The following is a 26,048-nucleotide window of genomic DNA, read 5'->3' on the forward strand; positions in this document are numbered from 1 at the left end:
TAGTGTGAGTATGCTATGGAGGTATAGTTTTGCTAAGCCATCTACATTTTACAATGTGTTTTTCCATCTTTGAGCACACTAACAAAGCCTAAAATTAAATGAAGGAGACTCAGACACTCTTATGCAACATAAAGGCCCTTGTATCACATGCAACTCTTAAAAAAGGAAGCAAATATACAAAAAGATCAAGAAATTAGCAACAACTCTTCCTTCACCAGAAAAAGGGTCTACCCAAAGATGAAGACAAATATTGCACATGCTTACACACCCTGAAACTTAAAAATGTATATTAGAGTCATTCCTCTTGCATTCACAATATGATTGAGATGATTAAGAAATCTAACACAAAATTCAACCCATTATAAAAATAGGAAGAAGTAAAATAAAATTTAATTATATAACAGGTAAAAGAGTGCTTTGGGACAATTGTATCATTTTAATACCCATGCAATCCTTGTGATAAGTATTAGTAAATTAATTTTATATCTGAAATAGCCTGCCCAGGATTTCACAGTAGTAAGTGGCAGAGCCACACTTCAAAGATAAGAAGGTTCAATTTCAAAGCATCTTCCCATTTCTTTGCACTATGAAAGCACCAGGAAATACCATAGTTTTCAGTTTATTACCAGAAATGTTCCCTAGAATATCAGGGGCAAGAGTAGTAATGACTAACAGCAGGCTTGAAGTTGAGGCTGCATATCTATGAGAAACCATGATTATTTGCATTGTGCTGTGTTTGATTTAGTTCCCTGCCAAATGTCATGCCAAAGCTTTGACACAACAGAGATTTGTGCCTGGAGCCATTCATTCTGTGTCTGGCAGAGCACATTGGCTGGCATATTTTACATGGATATTCTAAAGTCATACCAGTCTCTGAATGGAGACTGAAAGTGACTAAGATAAAAAAAAATATGAAAAATAGAGTCAAGAGTCATACTCCACAAAAGAAAAAAACCCTAGAAGTATGTTTCAATTTTTAAATCTCAATTATTCATATATGTATATGGATATGCTTATAAAAGTTTATTTTTTCATAGGGAAGTAACATGGCAGAACACATACAGTATGTTTTGAGCCAAATTTAAAATATAAATATTAGTATATAAGTGTATTTCCCCAAGTATTGTTTGCATAAAATAGGTTATCAATTATTATTAATGATATCATATATATATACACACATTTTTTATAACCACAAACCAACTTTCAACTTTCCTTTAAATATGAAATTACTTTATCACACAGAAAAATAAAAGAACTGCCTCACCCAGTTCAATATATGGTGGAAAGACTCAAAATAGGGTAAATGATCTAGAGAAGTTTTAGAGAAACTATAAGAAAACATTTGTAACACCATTCATTATTTAAATACTTCCCAAGAAATGACAAACCTACTTTCAGTACCTTATCCCAGAACTCACATTCCTTATGTGCTACTTTAAGCAATTTTTTCTTGCTACCTCCTCCATAGAGAAGGGCTGATTTTCATAGCTTCTGTATGTGGGATCCATTTCCCATTCCTTCTTTCATCTTCTTCCCTTACAGTACCTAAGAATCTTAGATCGTTTTGTCTTTACTCCTGGAGCTCCCACTATATACTTTTTAGTCAATGTATACCTTTTCTTTTCCGCTCCCTCTCAGGATTCAAGGTTATTACGATTCATGATATTTATAATGTTTTTTGTCCACATTTTTTTTAAATAGCAGAGCACCCTTATCTTTCCCATAGTACATTTATATACTTCTTACTGAGCTCTATTTATGTTGCTGTTTGCATCTTCTTCTGAAATTGTCTTGCAATTTTAAACAACTAATTTCACTATCTGGTCCCCCAAAACCTAGATATTCCTAGGTAGTTCTTAACTGATAGTTAACTTGCTTATATCCTACCTTGAATAATTTAATCACCAGAGTCATTAAAGACTGTGTTAAACAACTTCCATCAAACATAGAATAGTTCCGTTGTTTTACTGTCAAGGGCATTAGTGATAACAGTTCTTTAAATATATGTTGTATGAATTAAGGGTTTCTGTTATCAGGAAATGATATGTATTTAGTGATCAGATTTTTGATTCTAATGTTTTCTCACTACTATCATGTTTTATCAGATGAAAGAGTGTTTATCATATACATGAACATGTACTATACTTCTATTTATATAAGCACATTACACTAACATAATTTTTATAATATTTTTTACTATTATAACATTTGTATTTTTATACTTTATGGAGAATTTTGAAAATATATTTTAAATATACCTTTGTCCAAGGCACATCCTGCTGTGGTCTCAGGACAGGAACCTATTGTAAAAAAAATATATATATTCTCATTAATTGTATATACTTAGTATAAAAAACAGATTGAGTAATACCAATACATACAATTAAAAAAAAAACATGGTTTAAACCTCAACCATTGCTCAATATTAGTATCTGCCCATTAACTTCAAAAAATATTCTGTTTTTATCTTTTTTTTTTTGCTTTAGTTCATTAAGAAGAAAAGGACAAGGTATAAATATTCTGATATACTTCTCAATCTGAATCTCTAAAGGAACTCTATTTTTTTATATCTTAAAATAACAGTTTTTTTCCTAGAAAGAAACATGAAGGCAGATTAAGTTCCTGATACACAAAAGTCAATTTCAGGCAAAAACTCAGACAACACTTTTCAAAAATGCTAAGTGAATTATTATGTTCCAAATAAGAAGATGAGGAAACAGGTTAAACAGGTTTTACAACAAAAGTCCTATAATATTTGTTCATCAAGAAATGGCAATGGAAATCAGTTAAAGTTAAGAGAATCATTTTATAGTAATAATGTTTCAAATTTTCAGGCAGTGAAACTAGAACGTATGTGCAGATAATAGATTTAAATATGTTCAGATGAACTTGAGCACTTTAAAAATCAAGAGAGGAAACAGAATCATGTATTGCTGTTTAAGACCAATATTTCCATCATTTCCTTCTATTTTATTATTCTATTAGAAACAGTGTCACATTTCCACATATGTGGACACCCAACCCACATAAAAGCACAGATCTAAATCTAAGAACTCTCATTGAAAATGTGACAGTGTTGTTTACAAGAACTTAAATTAAATGTAAAATCAAAGACCCATTCATTTTGTTCATAATTTTTGGCATTCTATCTGCTTGAAATTTCCAGATATGGGAGAAGAAATCAGAAGAAATAAACTTCCTTTGTGATTTCTACCAGTATGCTGGAATAAAAGTTGTATCATGAATAAATTTAAAAAATAAAAATAAATAACATCCATAAAGTCAAAATAAAAGTATGTTTTTCTTTCATATTTAAAGTTCACAGACCCAAAGAATTTTAGCTCTAGAAGGCACCTGAGTGGATAACCAAGTAAACCAAATCCAAACTGTCAATTATAATTAAGGGATTCTCATTGTTATGTCTCAGGAGTCCTTGGATAATATAAGGGAACCAAATCTTTGGGTCACCCAAAATGTTCCCTTAGCCATTATTCAAGCACAGTAGACATGTGCACAAATTCAGGCACACACATGCATGATGCATGCATGTGCATACACACACACACACACACACACACACACACACACGGATTTTAAGCCATCTTCTTTATTCTATGGCCAAACCTAGAATCTCACATTTCTTGGATTTGAAACTTGGCCCCTAGATTATTAGCTACACTGGACTTTAGACAATTTACACAACCCTCTCTGAGCCTCATTTTTTTTCCTTATATTGAAGTTATTGTAAAGATGAAATGAGTTAATACAAATAAATTGCTTAGAAACCCTTCCTAGGACATAGTAAGTAGCCAATAAATGTTCACTATTAAAAGCTACAAAACATTTGAAAGTAAAAATTCTTCAAAAAGTATTAAATAATTTGGATATTTAAAAATATGTCAGTTGATATTTCTAGTCTATTAATCATCTCTCAAGTGTGAAAATCTCCATTTGTATTTCTTACATTTTAATATAATTATATTTGCACAATTATAATTACAAGAAATAACTGAGAAACATAACTATGGATGGCAAACTTTATTCATGAAAGAATCATAAAAGAAACCAAAGTAAAAACCGGCATTTTGTTTCAGTAAGGCATTTTAAATGGTTAATTAACTGTTGTAATTCTATGTTCTGTGTTTTACTTGTGGTCTGGCATGACTAGAGGAACAGAAAATCTTCTTAAATGACAGGGAGGCACTTTAAGTTTTCTACGGGTCAAGTAAGAATCCAATTATCTAATATCCATGGGAGCAGAAGCATGTGGTGAAGAGAAAGTACAAAACTGGAAATACAGCGTTATTGCCAGGCTATGATAAATTTATCACAGAGAGACATGTTATCAACAAAGTCAGAGTTGGACTCACAAAGCAGACCATCTTCAGCTACTAAAATCTCCATGTCTCTGGCCATTAGGAATAGTCAGGGCTTTAAAAAACTGGATTAAGTTTGTTTGTTATGATTTTTCTGATCAGAACATGCACTCCTATAAATAGGAATAAGTTGCAGGAGGAAAGGGAGGGAACACAATTTTTAAAGATTGGTTTAACTGAGTAGGGTAGAATTAGAAGGGGGAATAAAAGACTTGATAAGAGAAAATGAACATAATAGCAAAGTGAAGAAGAAAAGCACAACCATAGCCTTAATAAGGGAAGTACTAAATGCCAAACCTGAAAGGTAGACAATATATTTGGTAAAGCATGTTTTGATCAGAACCTATTTTTATAGATCTGGTGGTGGAACTGAAGGAGAAGTGGTGACCTATCCACATCATTTTACTGTTTTAACACGGGGTTTTTCTACCAAAGGTAATTTCCTCCTCCCCTCCCTATGACCAGGGATATATAACAACTTCTGGAGCCATTTGTGGTTGTCACAGCTGGGGGTGGAATGCTACTAGATGCTACTAGCATCTAGTGGGTAGAGGCCATGGATGCTGCTAAACGTCCAATAATTCACAGGACAGCCCCCCACAAAAAGGATTCATGCAGCCCAAAATATCAATCATGTGCAGAGGTTGAGAAACACTATCTTAGTGGAGACTCCTACCTCAGTGCTTCACAAACTCTCCCAAATCATGAGATCACACCATTTACATAGAGCGAATCTTCCAGGAAAAAGAGAACTAACCTTGATCAAGGTTCTTGACAAAGGATATCTTAGTTGCAAGTAATCTATTTAAACATTGCTGATCTAGCACTTAATGTAGCCATGTAAAAAACCCAGACTGATCTGATACTTGTCATCACCATCTTGAACTTGAACAGAATGAAATACCATTCTGATGTTATTCAACATCAGAAAATATCTTAGTGAATTATTTGATTTCATTCTTTTACAAAAACATTAATTTCAAACATTCAGACATTATGCCATCTGAAATAATTTAAAGAGAGGGGTTATTTACCTTATCATTATTAGAAATTTGATAATTCATCATAATTCAATAGTTAACCAAAATCATTCTTAAGGAAAATAAGGTGGTTTAACATTTTTATTTTATTTTTACTTTACACCAAAATAACAACTACTTTAAGCAAAACTAAGATATATTCCTATTGATTATTAACATAAAGATACAATATACACAGCAACATGAATTAAAACTAATGTTTGAAACAGGATAATTATTACTATTTAATATAAACTAATATGTAACTTCACACTGTTCTCATTTTGCTCATTTGAGAATACTTCATTACTATCATGTTGCTCAGAGTATTCAATCTGTAAAGTATAATGTTTCTTTGATATTAATTTAGTGGGATTCACAACCTAAAAATCATGTCATGTTTCAGTTTCATAAAAAGGCCAAAACTCTGGGGGTGGGGGAAATCCTTAAAATGTTTCATCAATTACAGATGAATTTCTACAGCTAAAAGCAACATATTGAGGAAACAAGGAAGGAAAGGCTGGGGAGTTTTATGTTGCTATTATTGTGATTCAAAAGAAAGGTCCATTCAGAGGGGTTTAACAGACATTTTCAGAACATTACACCCTAAAACAGCAGAGTACACATTTTTTTCAAGTGCATATGGGACAATCCCCAGAACAGAGCAGATATTAGGCCCCCAAACAAGTCTCAACAAATTCAAAAAGATCAAAGTCATACTATGCATCTTTTCTGACCAAACACTATGAAACTAGAAAGCAATCAAAAGAAAAAAAATCTGTAAAGACCACAAATACATGGAAGATTATATAACATGCTACCAAACTATAAATGAGTCAACCAAGAAATCAAAGAAGAAATAAAAAATTACATGGAAATAAATGAAAATGAAAACACAATGGTCGAAAATCTTTTGGATGTAGCAAAGCAGTTCTACCAGGGAAGATTATAGTAATACAGACTTATTTCAAAAAGCAAGACAAATCTTTTGTTTTTTTTAAAGATTTTATTTATTTATTTGACAGAGAGATAGAGAGAGAGCACAAGTAGGCAGAGTGGCAGGAAGAGGGAAAGGGAGAAGCAGACTCTCCACTGAGCTGGGAGCCAGGCGTGGGGCTCAATCCCAGGACCCTAGGATCATGACCTGAGCCAAAGGCAGCGCTTAACCGACTGAGCCACCCAGGTGCCCTGAAGCAAGACAAATATTAAATACACAACCTAACCTTACACCTAAAGGACCTAGAAAAAGAAGAACAAACAAAATCTAACCCAGCAAAAGGAAAGAACTAATAAAGATTAGAGCAGAAATAAATGCTATAGGAATTAAACAACAACAACAACAAAACAAAACAAAATAAAAATGAGTAGAATAGATCAATGAAACCAGGAGCTGGTTCTTTGGAAAGATCAACAAAATTGATAAACCTCTATCCAGACTCATCAAGAAAAAAAAAAAGAGAGAGAAAGAGGACCCAAATAAACAAAAGCACTAATGAAAGATAAGAAATAACAAACAACACTACAGAAATACAAACAATTATAGTAGAATATTATGCAAAACAATATGCCAAAAATTGGACAATTTAGAAGAAATGGATAAATTTCTAGAAACATGTAACTTACTAAAACTAAAGCAAGAAGAAATAGAAAATTTGAACCGATGAATTATCAGCAATAGAATTGAATCAGTAATCAAAAACTCCCAGAAAACAAAAGTCCAGGACCAGACAACTTCATAGGCAATTCTACCAAACATTTAAAGAAAAGTTAATACCTATTCTTTTCAAACTGTTCTTCAAAAAATAGAACAGGAAGGAAATTTTCAAATTCATTCTATAAGGCCAGTATCACCCCAATACCAAAACCAGATAAAGACACCACCAAAAAAGAGGATTGCAGGCTAGTATCTCTCATGAATATAGTTGCAAAAATCCTCAGCAGAATATTAGCAAACTGAATCCAACAATACATTAACAATATCATACACCAGAATCAAGTGGGATTTATTCCCATGATACCAGAACAGTCAATATTTGCAAAACAATCAACATGATACATCACATCAAGAAGAGAAAGGGTAAAAACCGTATGATCATTTCAATAGCTGCAGAAAAAAACATTTGACAAAGTACACTATTCATTCATGATTGAAAAAAACAAACTCTGCAAAGTAGGTCTAGAAGGAACATATCTCAACATAATAAATTCCTTATGTGAAAAACCCACAGCCAACAGCATATTCAACAGTGAAAAACTGAGAGCTTTTCCCCCAAGGCCAGGAACAGACAAGGATGTTCACTCTCACCACTTTTATTCAACATAGTACAGGAAGTCTTCACCACAGCAATCAGACAAGAAAAAGGAATAAAAGGCATCCAAACTGGTAAAGAAGTAAAACTTCCATGATTTACAAATGACATGATAGTGTATGTAGAAAACCCTAAGGACTCCCCCCCAAAAAAAAACACACACACACACAAAAACAAAAACAAAAACCCTTTCTAGAACTGATAAATGAATTCAATGATGTCGTAGGATATGAAATCAATGTACAGAAATCTGTTGCATTTCTATACACTAATAATGAAGCAGCGGAAAGAGAAATCAACAAAGCAATCCCATTTGCAATTGCACCCAGCATAATAACATACCTGGGAACAAACTTAACCAAAGAGATGAAAGACCTGTACTCTGACAACTATAAAACACTAATGAAAAAATTGAAGATGACACAAAGAAATGGAAAGACATTCAGAGAACAAATATTGTTAAAATGTCTATTCTACGCAAAACAATCTACAGATTTGATGCAATCCCTCTCAAAATACCAACAGTATTTTTCACAGAACTAAAAGAAATAATCCTAAAATTTGTATGGAACCACAAAAGTCCTTGGATAGCCAAAGCAATCTTGAAAAAGAAAAACAAAACTGGAGGTATCACAATTCCAGACTTTAAGTTATATTACAAAGCATTAGTAATGAAAGCAGTATGGTACTGGCATAAAAACAGATACATGGGTTGATAGAATAGAATAGAAAAATAAAAATAATAATATAGAATAAAATAATAGAATAATAATAGAATAGAATAGAATAGAATAGAATAGAACAGAATAGAATAGAAAGAATAGAAAACCCAGAAATAAACCCATGCTTATATGGTCAATTGATCTTAGACAAAGAAGGAATGAATATTCAATAGCACAAAAACAGTCTTTTTAACAAATGATGTTGGGGCAACTGGACAGCTACATGCAAAACAATGAAACTGGACCATTTTCTTACACCATACACAAAAATAAATTCAAAATGGATTAAAGACTAAAAACGTGAGATCTGAAGCTGTGAACATCCTTGAAGAGAGCACAGGCAATAATTTCTCTGACATAGGCTATTAGCAACATTTTTCTAGATATGTCTCCTGAGGCAAAGGAAGTGAAAGGAAAAATAAACTATTGGGACTACATCAAAATAAGAAGTTTCTGCACAGCAAAGGAAACAACCAATAAAACTCAAAACAACCTACTGAAGGGGAGAAGATATTTGCAAATGACATATCTGATAAGGGGTTAGTATCCAAAATATGTAAAAAACTGATACAATGGGGCACCTGGGTGGCTCAGTCATTAAGCATCTGCCTTCGGCTCGGGTCATGATCCCAGGGTCCTGGGATCAAGCCCTGCATCAGGCTCTCTGCTCCGTGGGAAACCTGCTTCTCCCTCTCCCACTCCCCATGCTTGTGTTCCCTCTCTCACTGTGTGTCTCTCTCTCTGTCAAATAAATAAATAAAATCTTTAAAAGAAAACTGATACAACTCAACACCCCAAAAACAAATAATCTTATTAAAATAGGGAGAAGACATGAACAGACATTTCTCCAAAGAAGACATCCAGATGACCAACAAACACATGGAAAGATGCTCAACATCACCTATCATCAAGAAAATGCAAATCAAAACTACAATGAGTTATCACCTCACACCTGTCAGAATGGCTAAAATTAGCAACACTAGAAACAACATGTGTTGGAGAGGATGTGAAGAAAATAGAAACTTCTTGCAGTGTTGGTGGAAATGCAAACCAATGAAGCCACTCTGGAAAACAGTATTCCACAAAAATAATTAAAAATAGAACTACTCTACCACCCAGTAATCACACTACTGGTTATCTACCCAAAGAACATAAAAATACTAATTTAAAGAGATACATGCATTCCTATGTTTATTGCAGCATTATTTACAATAGTCAAACTATGGAAGCAGCCCAAGTGGCCATCAATAGATAAATGGATAAGGAAGAAGTGGTGTGTATATAAATATATAAAAAAGTGGAATGGAATATTATTCAGCCATAAAAAATGAAATCTTCCCATTTGCAACAACATGGATAGAGCTAGAGAGTATAATGCTAAGCAAAATAAGTCAGTCAGAAAAGACAAATACCATATGATCTGACTCATATGTGGAATTTAAGAAATAAAATAAATGAGCAAAGGAAAAAGAGAGTGATAAACCAAGAAACAGACTCAACTATAGAGAACAAACTGGTGGTTACCAATGGGAGGTGAATGGAGCGGGAGGGAATGGGTGAAATAGATGATGGGGATTAAAGACTACACTTGTAATGAAAATAAATAAAATTTTCAAAATGTCAAAACCAAAAAAAAGGTCCATATTTAGAGGAAACTTAGAAATGGTCATATGAGCATAGTAATGCAATGCTGCAGACCTACACATTTTTCTTACATTTTAAGCACAGTAAGAGGTGTTTTTCAAGAGATTTACGTCAATACCACTTCACTAAAGCAGAATCACTATTTTACTCCAAAGTAAATCATCAGCACAATGATTAATGCCCCTTCTGCCCAATATGAATGTTTTAGAATTGGTTGAGTTTCTGTTATTTCTCCCTTTATTAAACTATTTATTAGTATCCAATTGATTTGTTTATATAGTTTATATAATTTCCAGATATATAGCAAGTAGTTAAAATGACTTACCTTTTCAACCTATCTTAAAACTTTTATGTCCTTACTGATGTATGATCCAATTTCAGGAACAAATCCAATATAGAAATGTTATATTTCAATGAAAGATGCTATATATGGTATGCAAACTGAACTTAAGAGATCAAATACAGTTATTACTAAATCTAATTTCTTTGTATCTACTTGTTAGCAAACCAGGTGTGCTTGTAGACATAATTCAAATTCAGAATGATCCCAGTGTGTAACATATTTTTCTCTCATAAAAAATGGTAATGCTTCCATAATAATTAGTGAATAAAGGGATTACCATCAAGAAAAGTATACTGTGCATAATATTTTATTAGGGCAAACCAGAAATTTTAATATATTGGTATTATGGGCTGAACTCTGTGTCCTCAAAATTCTTATGTTGAAATCCTAGGGGTACTTGGATGGTTTGGTCTATTAAGCATCTGACTCTTGGTTTTGGCTCAGGTCATGATTTCATGGGTCATGATTTTTGAGCCCTGCATCCGGCTCCACTCTCAGTGGGGAGTCTATTTGAGATTCTCTCCGTGCACTTCTCCCAGTTGTGCTCTCTCTCTCTCTCTCTCTCTCTCTCTCTCATAAATAAACAATTTAAAAAAGAAAGAAAGAAAGAAAGAAAGAAAGAAAGAAAGAAAGAAAGAAAGAAAGAAAGAAAGAGAAAGAAAGAAAGAAAGAAAGAAAGAAAGAAAGAAAGAAAGAAAGAGAAAGAAAGAAAGAAAAAGAAAGAAAGAAAGAAAGAAGAAAGAAAGAAAGAAAGAAAGAAAGAAAGAAAGAAAGAAAGAAAGAAAGAAAGAAAGGAAGAAAGAAAGAAAGAAAGAAAGAAAAAGAAAAAGAGAAAGAAAGAAAAATCCTAGCCTCCACTAACTCTGAATGTGATGATATTTGGAAAGAATGTGTTTAAAAAGGTAATTAGATTTTTAACTCCCCCCCAAAAAAGGTAATTAGATTAAAATGAGTCCATTAGGGTGGACCCTAATCCATTGCTGACTGGTATCCTTATAAGAATAGATTAGGGCACAGAGAACCTCAGAGGCAAGACCATGTGCAGACTCAGAGAAAAGATGGCCATCTACAAGCTGAGGAAAAAAGCACTCAGATAAAGGTAACGCTGCAGACACCTTGATCTTGGACATCTAGCCTCCAGAATCATGAGGAAACAAACAAACAAACAAACAAAAAAACTGTTGTATAAGCCGAGTCTGTGGTTCTCTGTTATGACAGCCCTAAAAAAACGATAGAATTTGTACTTTTTAGAGTTAGAGTATACCTCTACTCCAACATGTGGCAAGAGGTAAATTTTATCCTCCGGGTCCTCCCATTTCCCATGTAATATTTGTCTTTCTCTTTCATGGGCTTCTTGCATAAATAATACTCTTTTGATGTTCCTAGGATACAAAGGGTTGTCTATCCATGGACACAGCTTCTTGCTCTTTAAATGTATTTTCAAAGTGATCCTGTACTCAACTAAAGAAACAGTCTATCACAAAGACTCTAATTACTGAGAACAACTTGGCCTATATCTGTATTTGAGGGTATTTGTCTGCAAAAAGTAAATAATACCTTTTTTGTAAAGCAAGCCTTTTGTGTTATTTTGTTAGTAATGAGTAGGTGTGATGAAATTGCCATCTTCATTCATTGCTGGTGGTAGTATGAATTGGAAAGCAATTTGCCAGCAGGTATCAAAGTCTTAAAAATATTTGCTCCCGTTCACCCAGTTATTTCTGTCTTGGGAATCTCTCAAAAGCACACATCAACAGACGCTGGCAAACATTTATGAATTGATAATCCACTTCACCACTATTTATACTAACTCTTCTTTGTAAAAGGAAGCAAGCTATATATTTTCTAACAGATTAGAGAAACTGAGTTTCTCCCCCAGATAAGGAACTATTGTGCTTTGTTTTGTAACCATATTTTCGAAGACAATTTAATGGCATGAGAATATAAAGTGAATTTTATAGTTTTAGGTGACCAGATGAGGATACAATAGGATTCCATTGTGTAAAACTAAATTAACCCTCCCCACAAACAGGAATTCTCTTTACTCTGCTAACTTCTTTTCTCTCTCCCTCCCCACATATGAAGAGTTGTCTTTATAAATTAATAAAACACTCAGAATTCCAAGAAGCAGACATGACTCATGAGGGTATCTCAGCGGAGTCCTCCATCATCTCAGGAGGAGCAGGGAGAAAGAGGTTTCCACAGTTATAATCTGTTAGTACAACCTGGTAACTGCTTCAGTTTTCAAGTGACCTGCCTCCTCTTTTATATCCAAAATAACTGAAACTGATGACATCCAATTAAAACTTTCCTTTCTCATTTGGAGGGTCAAGAGGTAGTCTTTTTTGTTGTTGTTGTGCCCTAACAGAGGTATCACAAAGTATGACATGAGACATGAAATTTTTTTTAATTTTATACTTTATCCCCTTGTTATAATGTACCTACATTATTTTATTCAAACAGTCTAAACTTTGTTGTACCATTATTACCAAGTGAGAGTTTAGTAAGTTCATATTTTCAGAAATGAAGAAAGCACTGTAAATGGCACATGGTCATAAATGCCAATTCACCCTATTGAAGCAAGATTGTCACCAGGGTGCCTGGAACATGCCACTATTCAATTATTCCTATGAACCTGTGCACAGACATGTGTAGCGTCTGTGTGGTGTAGTATGTACACAGAAAAACATGGGAAATATATATGAAAATACTCTTGGTGGTTATCTCTAAGTGGTAATTTTCTTCTGTATAATTTTCTGTATTTTCTAATTTTCTTTCTACCATCGCCATGTATCTCCTTAACAAACAAAACCAATGTTTTATTCCAGAGACGCACTGTGTTAATCTATCCTACTTATTCTGCAAACATGAGAGATGGACTGGACCCACCTAGGTAAGTTGGCAACGTCTGCACATATACATTAAGGCCGGCTCTCCCTGGGCCATGGTGCTCTGAATGTCATGTGTTGCCAATACTTAGGGGCATTCCCTAAGCTAGGTACCCCACAGCTAGGTACCTTCAATCACCATGTGCTGCTTAGCTCTCAGGGATCACTGAAACACCTGAAGGTTGACTTTCGTTTCACCTTCCCAGAAAACTTTTTATAAAATTCTATTTCCAAAATTTAGAATCTTTGAAGCTGGGACAATATTGATACCTATATGTATTTCAGGAAATTAGACCCCTTTAAGAATTATTTCAGTACTTAAACAATAGTATATTGGCCAGAGTGCAAATTCCTTTTGACACAGTGGATGTGAGATATCTTGGGGTAAGGGTTGTAGGATTCGGGCACCAGTTCTATCATTTATCAACCTGTATTCTTGGGCAATTCACATCCTCACTGTGGGTTGATGATTGTCTGAATAATCCCAGTGGATACTCTCAAGTTTAACAGCCAACAAAGGCTACCCACCCAGATGAATATATGGTCCTGTAAGGTGTTCTGTCTCTATACGTATAACTAGTTCTGTTTGGGCGCTGACATATTCAGTTGGAAGCAGCTGGTAACAAACTGGGTGCCAAATTACACTTTTAAATGTGATTTAGGCACTCTGATAGAGGTCTTGAGGGGGATTATTTTAAAATAAATAAATAAAAAGTTTCTAGTGTGTTATACCCTTAACATACTTTGAGTTGTATGAACATGTTGTGAATCTGGCAATCCTCAAGAAGGGTTAATCATGATATTCTTTCCTTGTCCTATTCATGATAGCACTTCATAAATGCCCAGTTTTCTTTTTTTTTAAGATTTTATTTATTTATTTGACAGAGAGAGAGAACACAAGTAGGCAGAGCAGCAAGCAGAGGGAGAGGGAGAAGCAGGCTCCCCGCTGAGCAGGGAGCCCCATGCGATTCTCGATCCCAGGACCCTGGGATCATGACTTGAGCCAAAGGCAGTTGCTTAACCGACTGAGACACCCAGGTTCCCCGATAAATGCCCAGTTTTCAAAAACTCAGACCCTATAGCAATAGAAAACAAATAGTGGAATTAATGTCCAGCAACAGCACTGGTGTTATGCTAGTATGGCCCATCATTATTCGGAACATAGCATTAGCACCTTGCAAGGAGGCAGGATAGAGGAAGCAGGTCCCTCATTATTTCTGAGAGCAGGACTTGAGCACCAGTTTGGAGATCTGAATGTTCCATTATCATCGGTCTATAGCTGGCATTTATGGATCTGTCACCCCACAAGAACATCAACTAATTACATTAATAAGCAGATCTCATTTTCCTTTGTCTTTTTAATTTTAACCACAGAGTTTTGTCCATGAAGGTCACTTGTTTTATGGTACTGCTAACACAGACACATCATCCTTAATACTTTAGCTAAAATATTTTTATGAAGCTGAAGGGCTGGTTCCTTGTGAATTTTAGTCCATGATTTTTAAGAAAGAGGAGATCAGGGTCCTAAATTCCAGTTTTGTCAGAAACCCTCTGGCTTTGGGCAAGTCATTTAACCTGTCTGACCTCACTTTCTTCGTTGTGGAAGGCAATAATTAGAATTGCAATCTAAGGATTCACTCATGTTTGAGTATTTATAGTTCTATACCTAAACTTTCTTTAAGGAAGAAGAGTGGTACTTGGAAATTTTAGGTAGCATCCAGAAGCTGCAAATTATTAATTAATCTCCTTGTCTAAAAGATTTTATCCTCATCCAATTCATCTTCCATTCAATTGTGGGTTATTATCCAAAGAGAAAATTCTGTTTAGGTCCTTTTCCCACTAACACCCTAAAAGAGATTCCCCATCACTCCAGACAATAAGTAAACATCTTGGTTTGGTATTTCAGGAAGTAAATAATTCCTGTCTTGCTCAGCAGTCTCTTCTCCCACCATTAACCCATATCACCCTTCGGCTCCTGGAAAACAAACAAACAAACAAACAACAACAACAACAAAACAACTTGTTTTTTGCTGCTCCCTGAGTATGCCATGTCCTCTCTCACTTCTGTGTTTTTTGTATGCTATTCCTTGTTCTTCAAATACTCTTTTCTTATTTCTCCTCCTGGCGAAGCTCCTAGCTCAGGCTAAGTCCTTCAGAGCTCAGCTTACCCCATCCCCCTTTTCATCCTTCCCGTGGGCTTAGTTGTATGTCCCTAAATGGTGTATATCTCATATGTCTTGCATTCCTGTATCATAAACCTGGACTGTAATTGTTGCTTTCAGGGCGTACCTGTTTTAAAACACCAGTCATTTTCCAAACAGAAGGGACTTTTATTTATTTTTTTTAATTTCTCTTTTCTAACACTTAGCACAATGCCTGACACATAATGGTCACTCAGTAAACATTTATTGAATTAATGTATAGAAAATTTGTGCATACAAAAAGATATCCAAAATATAGTCTACCCCGTTACTTCACAACAGAAAACTGAACATGCTTGTTTAATAACCTAATGAGCCATAACATGTTAGAGATGGTGACTTTCACTAAACTTTTCCTTATCTTTAAAATTACTTCTTTTCAAAACCTTAATTTGAAAACAAAAAAAGATCAATATAGCCTCATAAAGCACCATTTATACGTTCTTTCCAACAACCACTCACTTCCACTTCATAGCACACCAGACAGCAGAGCTTATTTTTTAACTAGATAATAGCCAGCTAATTTTACACACACATTTTCCAAATAGTCAGTACGTACTTTCTCCTATCCTCTGGGTTGAAAGGCATAAATTCAGAGAATCAATTTTCCAGTCATCCTCTAAAAATACTTTTTAAATTGAGCATCCATGTGAGCATAGTTTGGGCACCACCGAGTAGTTTTATAAATACACACCTTGCCATATACAAGCTCACATTGTGAAACAGACATGCTCTCATGGCTATCCTGTATTATATTAAGACCCCTGGAACTGAAAGTAGGAAAACTAGATACATTCTTATCTCTGAGTTTCAGATCATCTATAAAATGAGATGATCAAAATTGATTTATTTTATATTTAGAATTCTTATTTGGGAGGAGAAAAAAACCCATGAACTTCTGGTACCACTTTTGTCTAATATATCCCCAACACACATTCAAACACACACATTTGTGTTTACACACACACACACACACACACACAGCTAGTTTCATAGTTGTCAAAGAATAAATATATCTCCCAAAGATAAATATATAATTTTAGAAACATGTCAATATTTTACAGTAACTTTAAAGTTTTACTCTTCTTTGTAAAATGTATTGCAATAAATGAAATTCATAAGTTGTACCTATCTACAAAGAGAATTAGAGCACTATTGGGGGAAAAAAAAAGAAAACCCAAAATATTGTTCAACACAAATAGCCAAACGGGGTTTGTACAGGAGACATTGTCTAAAATGCCATCTGCATAATAGAAGGAAGATGCTAGAAAAGCTTGGATAAAGAAGGTATTCAAAGGGCAGAAGTACAGGCTAGATGTGATTCATCAGTAAAAAGCAATGGTGAGATTGTAAGAAGATTAAATCAATTAGATCAAAACTGACGATGATCAAGTAGTTGTGTAGTTGAAGCGTTAACATGAGGCTCCCCTGGCTATGCAGTGACAAATATCATCCCCGTTAACACAAGTCTAAAACATCGAACATCCTGCCTAAAAAGCACAGTATGTGTTTAACAAGTGTTAGTTTCCTTTCACTGAAATAGGTTAAAACTTACAAAGCTGAAGTTCAACCTTACTGAACTTTTAGATTTCTCAAAAGGACCATCCCCTTTTACTAAGACACTACTTCCCCTTATTGTCTCTCGGCTAACTTCTAATCTTTGTCAGATCTCAACTCAGATATCTTTCTCCAGACGTATTCCCTGACCCCAGTGGTTGCTTGGATTCGTTCTCTAGAAATTTTCGTAATATCCTGCACTTCTCCATCACAGTGCCTGTGTATGTGTGAACAGTAAACAGTAAACACATGCCGGATGTCATAAGATGTACTGTTGTACATATATCTTAAAGCCATCATTGAAGGTATAATTGAAAATGTAGATAACATCTTCTAAAAATTCCTAATCCCTCAAGCCACTGCTGTGATTGTTCAGATCAATAGGCCATTGAAGGAGCACATTTGTTTGCATCTTTCAAAGATTATTAAAAAACATGGACCTTTCAAAATTGAGGTAAGTTACAAATTTATTAATTGAAGCAAATGGAAACAATTTTTCTAAACATTTCATTTAAGAGATGATAGAACCTGGGCTGAGAGAAGTTGAGAACTTGAGAAGTTGAGGAACTTGTTCAGGCTTACACAGGTAATTAGTAGCAAAACTAAAACTGGACCCCTCCGTTCAGAACTACTTGCCCAGTACAACCTGCCATATACGAATAACTGCAATAAGCATAAATAGCTCTGAGTTATTCATGTGTATGATGAAAGGACAGGAAAGATTGCTTCAGGAGTCTTACTTCCTTAATTGCACTATTCTATCAGGGCTTCTGAGCTATTCTCATAAGACTGCATTGTTTAAAAAATAATTCTCAATTTGAAATCAAAATGCTATATTGAGTACTCAGAAATCCTGAAAATTAAGGTCCATTTTATTCTTTTGCAGTTAGTGCATCTGCTTCCTCTGAACTTGCCTAGTTTAATGCTAATCTTCTGGTAAGGAATTTATAAATATCTGTTGACAGACTTAAATTGTATTTGGTTCGAGATATCTGAGTAGACAAGCAATAAATATGACATCGTGTAATTTAAATACATGAAGGTAAATAACCAAATTGCCATGAAATTTATCATTACGCCTTTAAATTTATATTTAACCATTTTGTTTCAGTTCTTCCTAGGTTATCACAGATGATTATCATTATTTTAAAATAAAAGGAACAATACTGAAAGCATTCTTCTATGAAATAACAATTCTTAAAAGTTATTTCTAATAACAAGATTGTTTGTTTCAGATTCTGTTGATATGTTATATTATTAAATGCTATTTTCTTGCCCATTACAGGAAATATACATTTTATACATATTTTGGTTTCTTAAGTAAGCATATTGTACAATGCAATTAGAAATTGCCAGTTCATCTCTTGCATAATATCTGAACTAATAATTTGAACTAGAAGAGCGGAATCTTTTTATTAAACTTCTCCTTTCAACAAAAGCTTTGTTAGTCTACTGAGTCATGACAAGTAATGCTTTATACGCTAGGGTACACTGTTCTTCTTGGTGAACTAAGAAATTCAAATGTAAGATGAAATGATGACACTGGGAATATTGAGGAATAGCCACTGATGTGGGAAGAAATCCATAGTTAAACCAAGATGTACTTTTTAATTATAATTTTATCAAGCTGATAATATAGAATAAAATAGAGTTTGAGGGAGTCTAAGGAAACTATAATTGAGAGCAGAAGAAAGCCATGCCCTACCCCTTGTTTCCCCCTCTACCTTTTGTTCTAAGGTCCTCCTCTCACCTTCCACCCCTCTAAAGTCTCATTTCATTATATCTTGCCCCAAAATTAGGAAGCGATTAAGTTATTTTTCACCACCTTCATCCCAAGCTAAAGTAATTATTCATCTATTTTTTTGTCCCTGCTTCCTTTTTTTTCCTTAAGCTTGGTTTGCTCAAGAGTAAAATGAGCCACAGTACTTATCAGCTCAATGCATACACAATTGATACCAAAGGCAACTGACAGCAACTGAAGCCAGAGGTTAGCTGCAAATCCATTAGTGATTTTAAGCAGAGTGGGGGGAAATTCTTGGTGAGTTTGTGATAGCGTTGAATAACTACAGAAGTCACAAAATAAGACAATGTAATTTGAATTAATATGTCATCAGACAGATTCACAGAAAGCTTTAGAGTGTGCAAAAGGTTTCCTATAAGGTAATCAAAGCCATATTTGCTGTTCATATGTCTAAAAGTAAAATTTCTTATTCTTTGACACATAATGCATTTTAGTTTAAGGGTCATATTCTAAGAATAGCTGTGCAGAGCAAGAAACTAACATATCTAAAAAATATTCTTGCCAACTCTGAAGCACTCATATCAAAAAGATACTTAGAAATTAAAGAATATACTGTAGAAAAATTTTAAAGGGTATACTGGGGGAAAAATGTAAGGACATAATTTTCATTTAAACTCACAAACTTTTTGTGATTTTTTTTGGCATTAATAAATTTTCAACCATAGTATTCACAATTTATATTTAAGGAAAAACAATTTTTTAACTTCTAATCTCACATTCTAGAATTACAAACCATTGTACTGTTTGCTTTGTTCCTCTTTTACAAATTTCCTTCCGAACCTATAGTGAACATTCACAAGGGAGCTCTCAAGTCAGACACTTTATCATTATTAAAGTATCATGACACTTCTCTTGTTTTTACGATCTTACTTGGGATGTTTTTGTTTTTTGTTTTCTTTTTTTTTAATTCCAGTAGAGTTAACATACAGTGCTATATTAGTTTCGGGTATACAATATAGTGATTCAACAATACTATACATTACTCAGTGCTCATTATGATAAATGTACTCTTCATCCCCATCACCTATTTTACCCATCCCCCTACCCACCTCCCCTCTGGTAACCTTCTGTCTATTCTCTATCGTTAAGAGTCCATTTCTTGGTTTGTCTCTTTTTGTCTTTGTTCATTTGTTTTGTTTGTTAAATTCCACATATGAGTGAAATCAAATGGCATTTGTCTTTCTCTGACGAATTTCACTTAGCGTTATACTCTCTAGATCCATCATGTTGCAAATGGCAAGATTTCACTTTTTTTATGGCTCAGTAACAGTCCATTATATATATATATGAAATGTCACCACGAAAAGATGCTCATATATAATATATAAAGGAATATTAGTATGTGTATTATATATATAATTTCCACTATATATATATAATTTTGTATATATAATTCCCATTATATGTATTCATATATATGTGTGTTCATATATATATATACCACCTCTTCTTTATCCATTCATCTATTATGGACATTAGGATTGCTTCCATAATTTGGCTATTGTAAATAATGCTGCAATAAACATAGGGTGCATATTATCTTTTTGAAGTAGTGTTTTCATATTCTTTGAGTAAGTACCCAGTATTGGAATTACTGGATCATGTGGTAGTTATATTTTTAAGTTTTTGAGGATCCTCCATACGGTTTTCCATGTTGGCTGCGCCAGTTTGCATTCTCACCAACAGTACAGGAGGGTTCATTTTCTCTGCATCCTTGCCAAAATTTGTTGTTTCTTGTGTTTTTGATTTTAGTCATTCTGATGTATGAGGTGATGATTCTCATGGTGGTTTTGATTTGCATTTCCCTGGGGATTAGTGATGTTGGGCATGTTTTCTTATTTTAAGATTTTTTTTAAGAGAGAGAGCATGAGAGAGAGGGAGAGAGAGAATCTTTTTTTTTAATTTTATTTATTTATTTAAGAGAGAGAGAACAAGCCAGGGGAGGGAAAGAGAAGCAGACTCCCCGCTGAGCAGGGAACCTGACATGGGACTCAATCCCAGGACCCTGGGATCATGATCTGAGCCAAAGGCAGACTCTTCACTGACTGAGCCACCCAGGCGCCCAAGAGAGAGAATCTTAAGCAGGCTCCATGTCCGATGCAGGGCTCTATCTCACGACCCTGAGATCATGACCTGAGCCAAAATCAAAAGTCAGAGGCTTAATGAACTGAGGTACCCAGACACCCCTTATTTTAAGAAGTTTTAATTAGCAGATCAATGACAAAACAGAAACCATACTGACTCATCAAAGCAATTACAAAGCACTGGTTCTCTAATGGAGTTGTGCTAGCTTAAAATCTGAAGAAAATTTCAATGTCATTCTGTATGCCCACATGTATTACTAGCATTATATATATATATATATATACACACACATGTATATACACACATTTATGGTTATATACATATACAAATATACGCACATATATGTAGATATACACATATACACATATGCATACATATAAATGGTATATATGTATATACATAATGTGTGTATCTATATTATATATACTATATATATTACATATATGTAATGGTATGGGCAGGGTTTGGGTGAACATAACTCTTTGTGTCAGCAAAATTTAGCTAAAAACATGTTTTGGAAAAGGAACTCTAATCTAGTTAGGGTCTTTGGAAGTAATGCAAAAAATCCAAATTAATAAGTCAGAACAAAAATAAGAAAGAGCATATTTCTGTTGTTTCTGTTTACTACTAATAGCACGTAATAATTAAGTTACAAAAAGCTTATTATGAAATAATAGAGAAATAATAAGACAAATACAAAATTACCACTAGGCAAACACCACACTAATAATTGCTTCAGGCAAAATTCACCAAAGGATGTAATTGGGTGAAGCAGGATGTTTACATAATCTCAGAGTATCTCTCCAAATATAGTTATTAATTACAAAGGGAAGAATGGTAAATTTACAGTGGAAAGATCCAAAACATATTACCTTAATCAAATATACCCTGAGAGAGGGGCACCTGGGTGACTCAGTTGGTTAAGCATCTGCCTTCGGCTCAGGTCATGATACCAGGGTCCTGGGATTGAGTCCCACATCGGGCTCCCTGCTCAGTGGAGAGCCTACTTCTCCCTCTCCCTCTGCTGCTGCTCTGCCTACTTGTGCTCTCTCTCTAACTCTCTGTCAAATAAATAAATAAAATCTTTAAAAAAAGGATATCCTGAGAGATAAAATATATCATGAACCCCCTGATACGAAACACTGACAAGAATACGTCACTTCTGTGATATTGCCAAAAATGCATAACTTCAATCTAATCATGCAAAAAATATCACATAAACCCAGACTGAGAGGCATTCTTCAGAGCAACTGAGCAGTACTCATCAAATGTTTCAAGGTCATGAAAGACAAAGAAAGACTTAAACAAGTGTCATAGATTAGAAGATACTAAGAAAACAACAACTAAATGCAATTTGGGATCCCAGTTTGGATTCTGGAACAGGAAAAATATATTTGGAAAAACTGGTGAAATTTCAATAAGGGCTATAGATTATTCAATATTATTGTACCAGTGTTCACCACACAATGTACAAAAAAATTATGACTATGTCATGTATTAACACTAGGAGAAGCTGGATGATGGGTATATATATATATATATATATATACATACTCTTTCTACCACTTTTTGCAACTTTTCTATTGATATAAAATTATTTCAAAAAATGTTAAAGTTGTTTTAACAGAGCTTCAGGTAGGTAATGACATAAATGAAGCCAACACACTCCAAAACTTTCTTTATAGCTGCCAAATTATTCCAATGTCACCATTTTGCTGAATTATATAATTACTCATTGTCTTAGTTCTTTTTCACTCCAAATACATTGAGCACATATTACTCCTCCTTATTTCATTATCGGTAATATGAATGAAACCAATTGCTTAAGCCTATGTTTTCTAGAATCATTACATTTATCTATCCCCCAATTATATTTTCTATTGTATTATTTCATCAAATTCCAGACAAGTATTTATTGATTGCAGTGTACCATATATCAAGAAGATAGAAGATGATTACAATGTATCTACCCACATAGATTAACAAATCTAGAAAAATAGTTTATGTAATTTATATCTTGCATACCTACTATAATCTACTATCATGCAAGTTAAAATTACTGTGAAATTTATTGATACATTTGCATGCATTTAACGATTACATTCTTGGTTTAAAAAGGATCACCATCATTGATAAAAGATCAAGAACTTCAGGAGTTTAAAGAGAGAGAGAGAGAGAGAAACCAGAAAACAGACTCTTAACTATAAAGAACAAACAGATGATTACCAGTGGGGAGAGGGGGATTGGTGAAATATATGAAGGGGATTAAAAGCATACTAATCTCGATAAGCACTGAGTAATAAATGGAATTGTTGAATCACTATATTTTACCCTGAAACGAATATAACACTGTATATTAACTACACTGCATTAAAATTGAAAAGAAAAGAACCTCAGGAGTTTTGCCATTATTAGATTTGTATATAATGGTGTGAGGTTATACAGGCAGCAGGGATAAAATAAGTTACTATGTATGACATACGTAATGACATACGTAATGACAATTTGTAATATAAACTTGAAATTTCTGGAAGAGAATGTGAGAAACACAATAGAATGTAGGAGGCACAAAAGCATAGCAAAATCCCTGGCTGGGAGTAGCAATAAGAGGGGTATTTCAAAACCACTAACATTTGAGCAATAATTCTAGTTCCTATCTTAATACTAATTTTTATTAACTTTATATTTTTAATCATAAATTTTCTATTTTCTCCATATTTTACTAAAATAAGTGTTATAAAATATTTCATTTGAAAAACAAGCACAAACACTACTGTATAATGATGACACTATCAGTAGTAAATGATTGGGTGGTAGAGAATACCACTTCCCAAGCTTAAAATGTTTATTTGTTAAGTGCCAGGTTCAAGTCCAAATTTGCCTATGAGATTTGAAATTATGCTGTTGATGAATAATGACTAACATGATAGGCTGCTCTCAAGTTGAACCTAGTGGGTTGTGTTTTTTCTGTATCATGGGTAAACAACTAAAGATGATGGCAAGTAAGCATTTACAACTAAATATACATATCTAGGAATAATTTCAACTTAGTAAAGAAGAGTTAAAACCTTTACTGTCCAAAATTTAATTGATACATTTAGTTTACTCTGTCAATTTACCTTACGTTTTCTCTCCTAAACACATAAATTTTGTAAAGAAAGGAAAGAGTTAAATAAGAATCCAGAAAACATAACAAACAAACAAAAAATAGAAAAAAGAGACTGAGGGGCGCCTGGGTGGCTCAGTCCTTAAGCATCTGCCTTCGGCTAAGGTCATGGTCCCAGCATCCTGGGATTGAGCCCTGCATCAGGCTCTCTGCTGGTCAGCAAGCCTGCTTCTCCCTCTCCCACTCCCCCTGCTTGTGTTCCCTCTCTCGCTGTGTCTCTCCCTGTCAAATAAATAAATAAAATCTTTTTTCAAAAAAAAGAAAAAAGAGACTGAAACAATATCAGGTAAAAAGGACTTGGGACACCTAATAAGGTGTATAAGAGAAAAGAAGATAAAATAATTGTATCACAAAAGGTCAAAGACCTGGGAAAGATCAAAGCTCCAAAGGAGATCAAATAAAGTAGCAAACATTAAATCTGAGCAATGTATGTAATTTATCATTAGCAGAAATTCATAACACCAAGTACAAATAAACCATGAAGTTACAATTTTTCTAATGATTTTTTCCCTTTTATTCTTTTAAGAATATGTCAATATACAGAAGACTAGTACCTGACAATACTTTCTCTTCTGAAAAGCCATGCCATAAAAAAAAGAATAATGTGTAAAAAAATAGTTATTTCATAAGGGGCAGTAAGAGATGTTTATTTTAACTCCACAGACACAAAATAGAATATTAATTTTATATAATAGGAAAAACAGTTAAAGGTGGTGAGGGAAAAATAAAGACTAAATAGCTACTTGGTAGGCTCCATGTGGTTTATAACATTTTATTTTGTTTTTTCTTTATTTTTTTAAGAGTTTGTTTATTTATTTGACAGAGAGAGAAAGAGCACAAACAAAGAGGAGGGAGAGAGGGAGAAGACTCCTCGCTGAGGAGGGTGCCCGACACAGGACTCCATCCCAGGACCCCAGGATCATGGCCTGAACTGAAGGCCGATGCTTAACTGACCGAGCCACCCAGGCACACTGGTTTATAACATTTTATTTTATTTTTTATAGATTTTAATTAATATTTTATTTATTTGACATAGAGAGGCACAGCGAGACAGGGAACACAAGCAGGGGGAGTGGGAGAGGGAGAAGCAGACTTCCCACAGAGCAGGGAGCCCGATGCGGGGCTCGATCCCAGGACCCTGGGATCATGACCTGAGCCGAAGGCAGACGCTTAACGACTGAGCCACCAAGCACCCCATAACATTTTTTAAAACATTTATAAAATTTTAATATTTGGCCAAAGTTGGTCAAATTTTAATGAAGTGTATTTCATCCACCTGAGGTTGACATACAATAAACATGGGGGTACGCTTATAAGAAACAAACTGAGTGCGGCACCTGGGTGGTTCAGTCATTAAGCGTCTGCCTTCAGCTCAGGTCATGATCCCAGGGTCCTGGGATTGAGCCCTGCATCGGGCTCCCTGCTCAGCGGGAAGCCTGTTTCTCCCTCTCCCACTCCCCCTGCTTGTGTTCCCTCTCTCGCTGTGTCTCTTTCTGTCAAATAAATAAAATAGTTAAAAAAAGAAAGAAAAAAAAGAAACAAACTGAGGGTTGCTGGAGTGGTGGGCTGGGGGGATGGGGTAATTGGGTGATAGGCATTAAGGAGGGCAGGTGATGTAATGAGCACTGTTTGTTGAATGCAAAGGATGAATAACTGAACTCTATATCTGAAACTAATGATACACTACATGTTAACTAATTGAATTTAAACAAAAGTTAAAAAGAAAAGAAAAAAACGAGGAATGTACTGGATGTCCTTTGAGGTGAAGTTCATAGGATGTAAATAGACTCAAATAATAAATTGTGTGCTCCAGAATATTTCATCCCGCATCGTTATGTCTGTCCACAAGGCCACAACCCTCGAGTGAGAGGGTGCATGGGATTGAAGCCTTTTAGTTCAAATTGGAATTTACCAAGACGAGTGGGAAGCAAATTTAA

At 34.3% G+C, this 26,048-nt stretch overlaps 1 long non-coding RNA gene across 1 annotated transcript in view; it reads right to left on the minus strand.

Moving 5' to 3' along the window:
* The window catches only part of LOC148162380 (uncharacterized), a 227,456-nt gene extending 225,157 nt beyond the window's left edge, over positions 1–2,299 (minus strand). Inside the window, exon 1 of the long non-coding RNA XR_015766860.1 lies at positions 2,262–2,299. This is a non-coding gene — a long non-coding RNA (uncharacterized LOC148162380). The remainder of the gene's footprint in view (positions 1–2,261) is intronic.
* Between the last annotated feature and the right edge of the window lie 23,749 nt (positions 2,300–26,048).

The sequence above is a fragment of the Eumetopias jubatus genome, unplaced genomic scaffold (genome assembly GCF_037043125.1).
Source record: "Eumetopias jubatus isolate StellerSeaLion01/CBP00866 unplaced genomic scaffold, mEumJub1_p1.0 scaffold_15, whole genome shotgun sequence".
Lineage (NCBI taxonomy): Eukaryota > Metazoa > Chordata > Mammalia > Carnivora > Otariidae > Eumetopias > Eumetopias jubatus.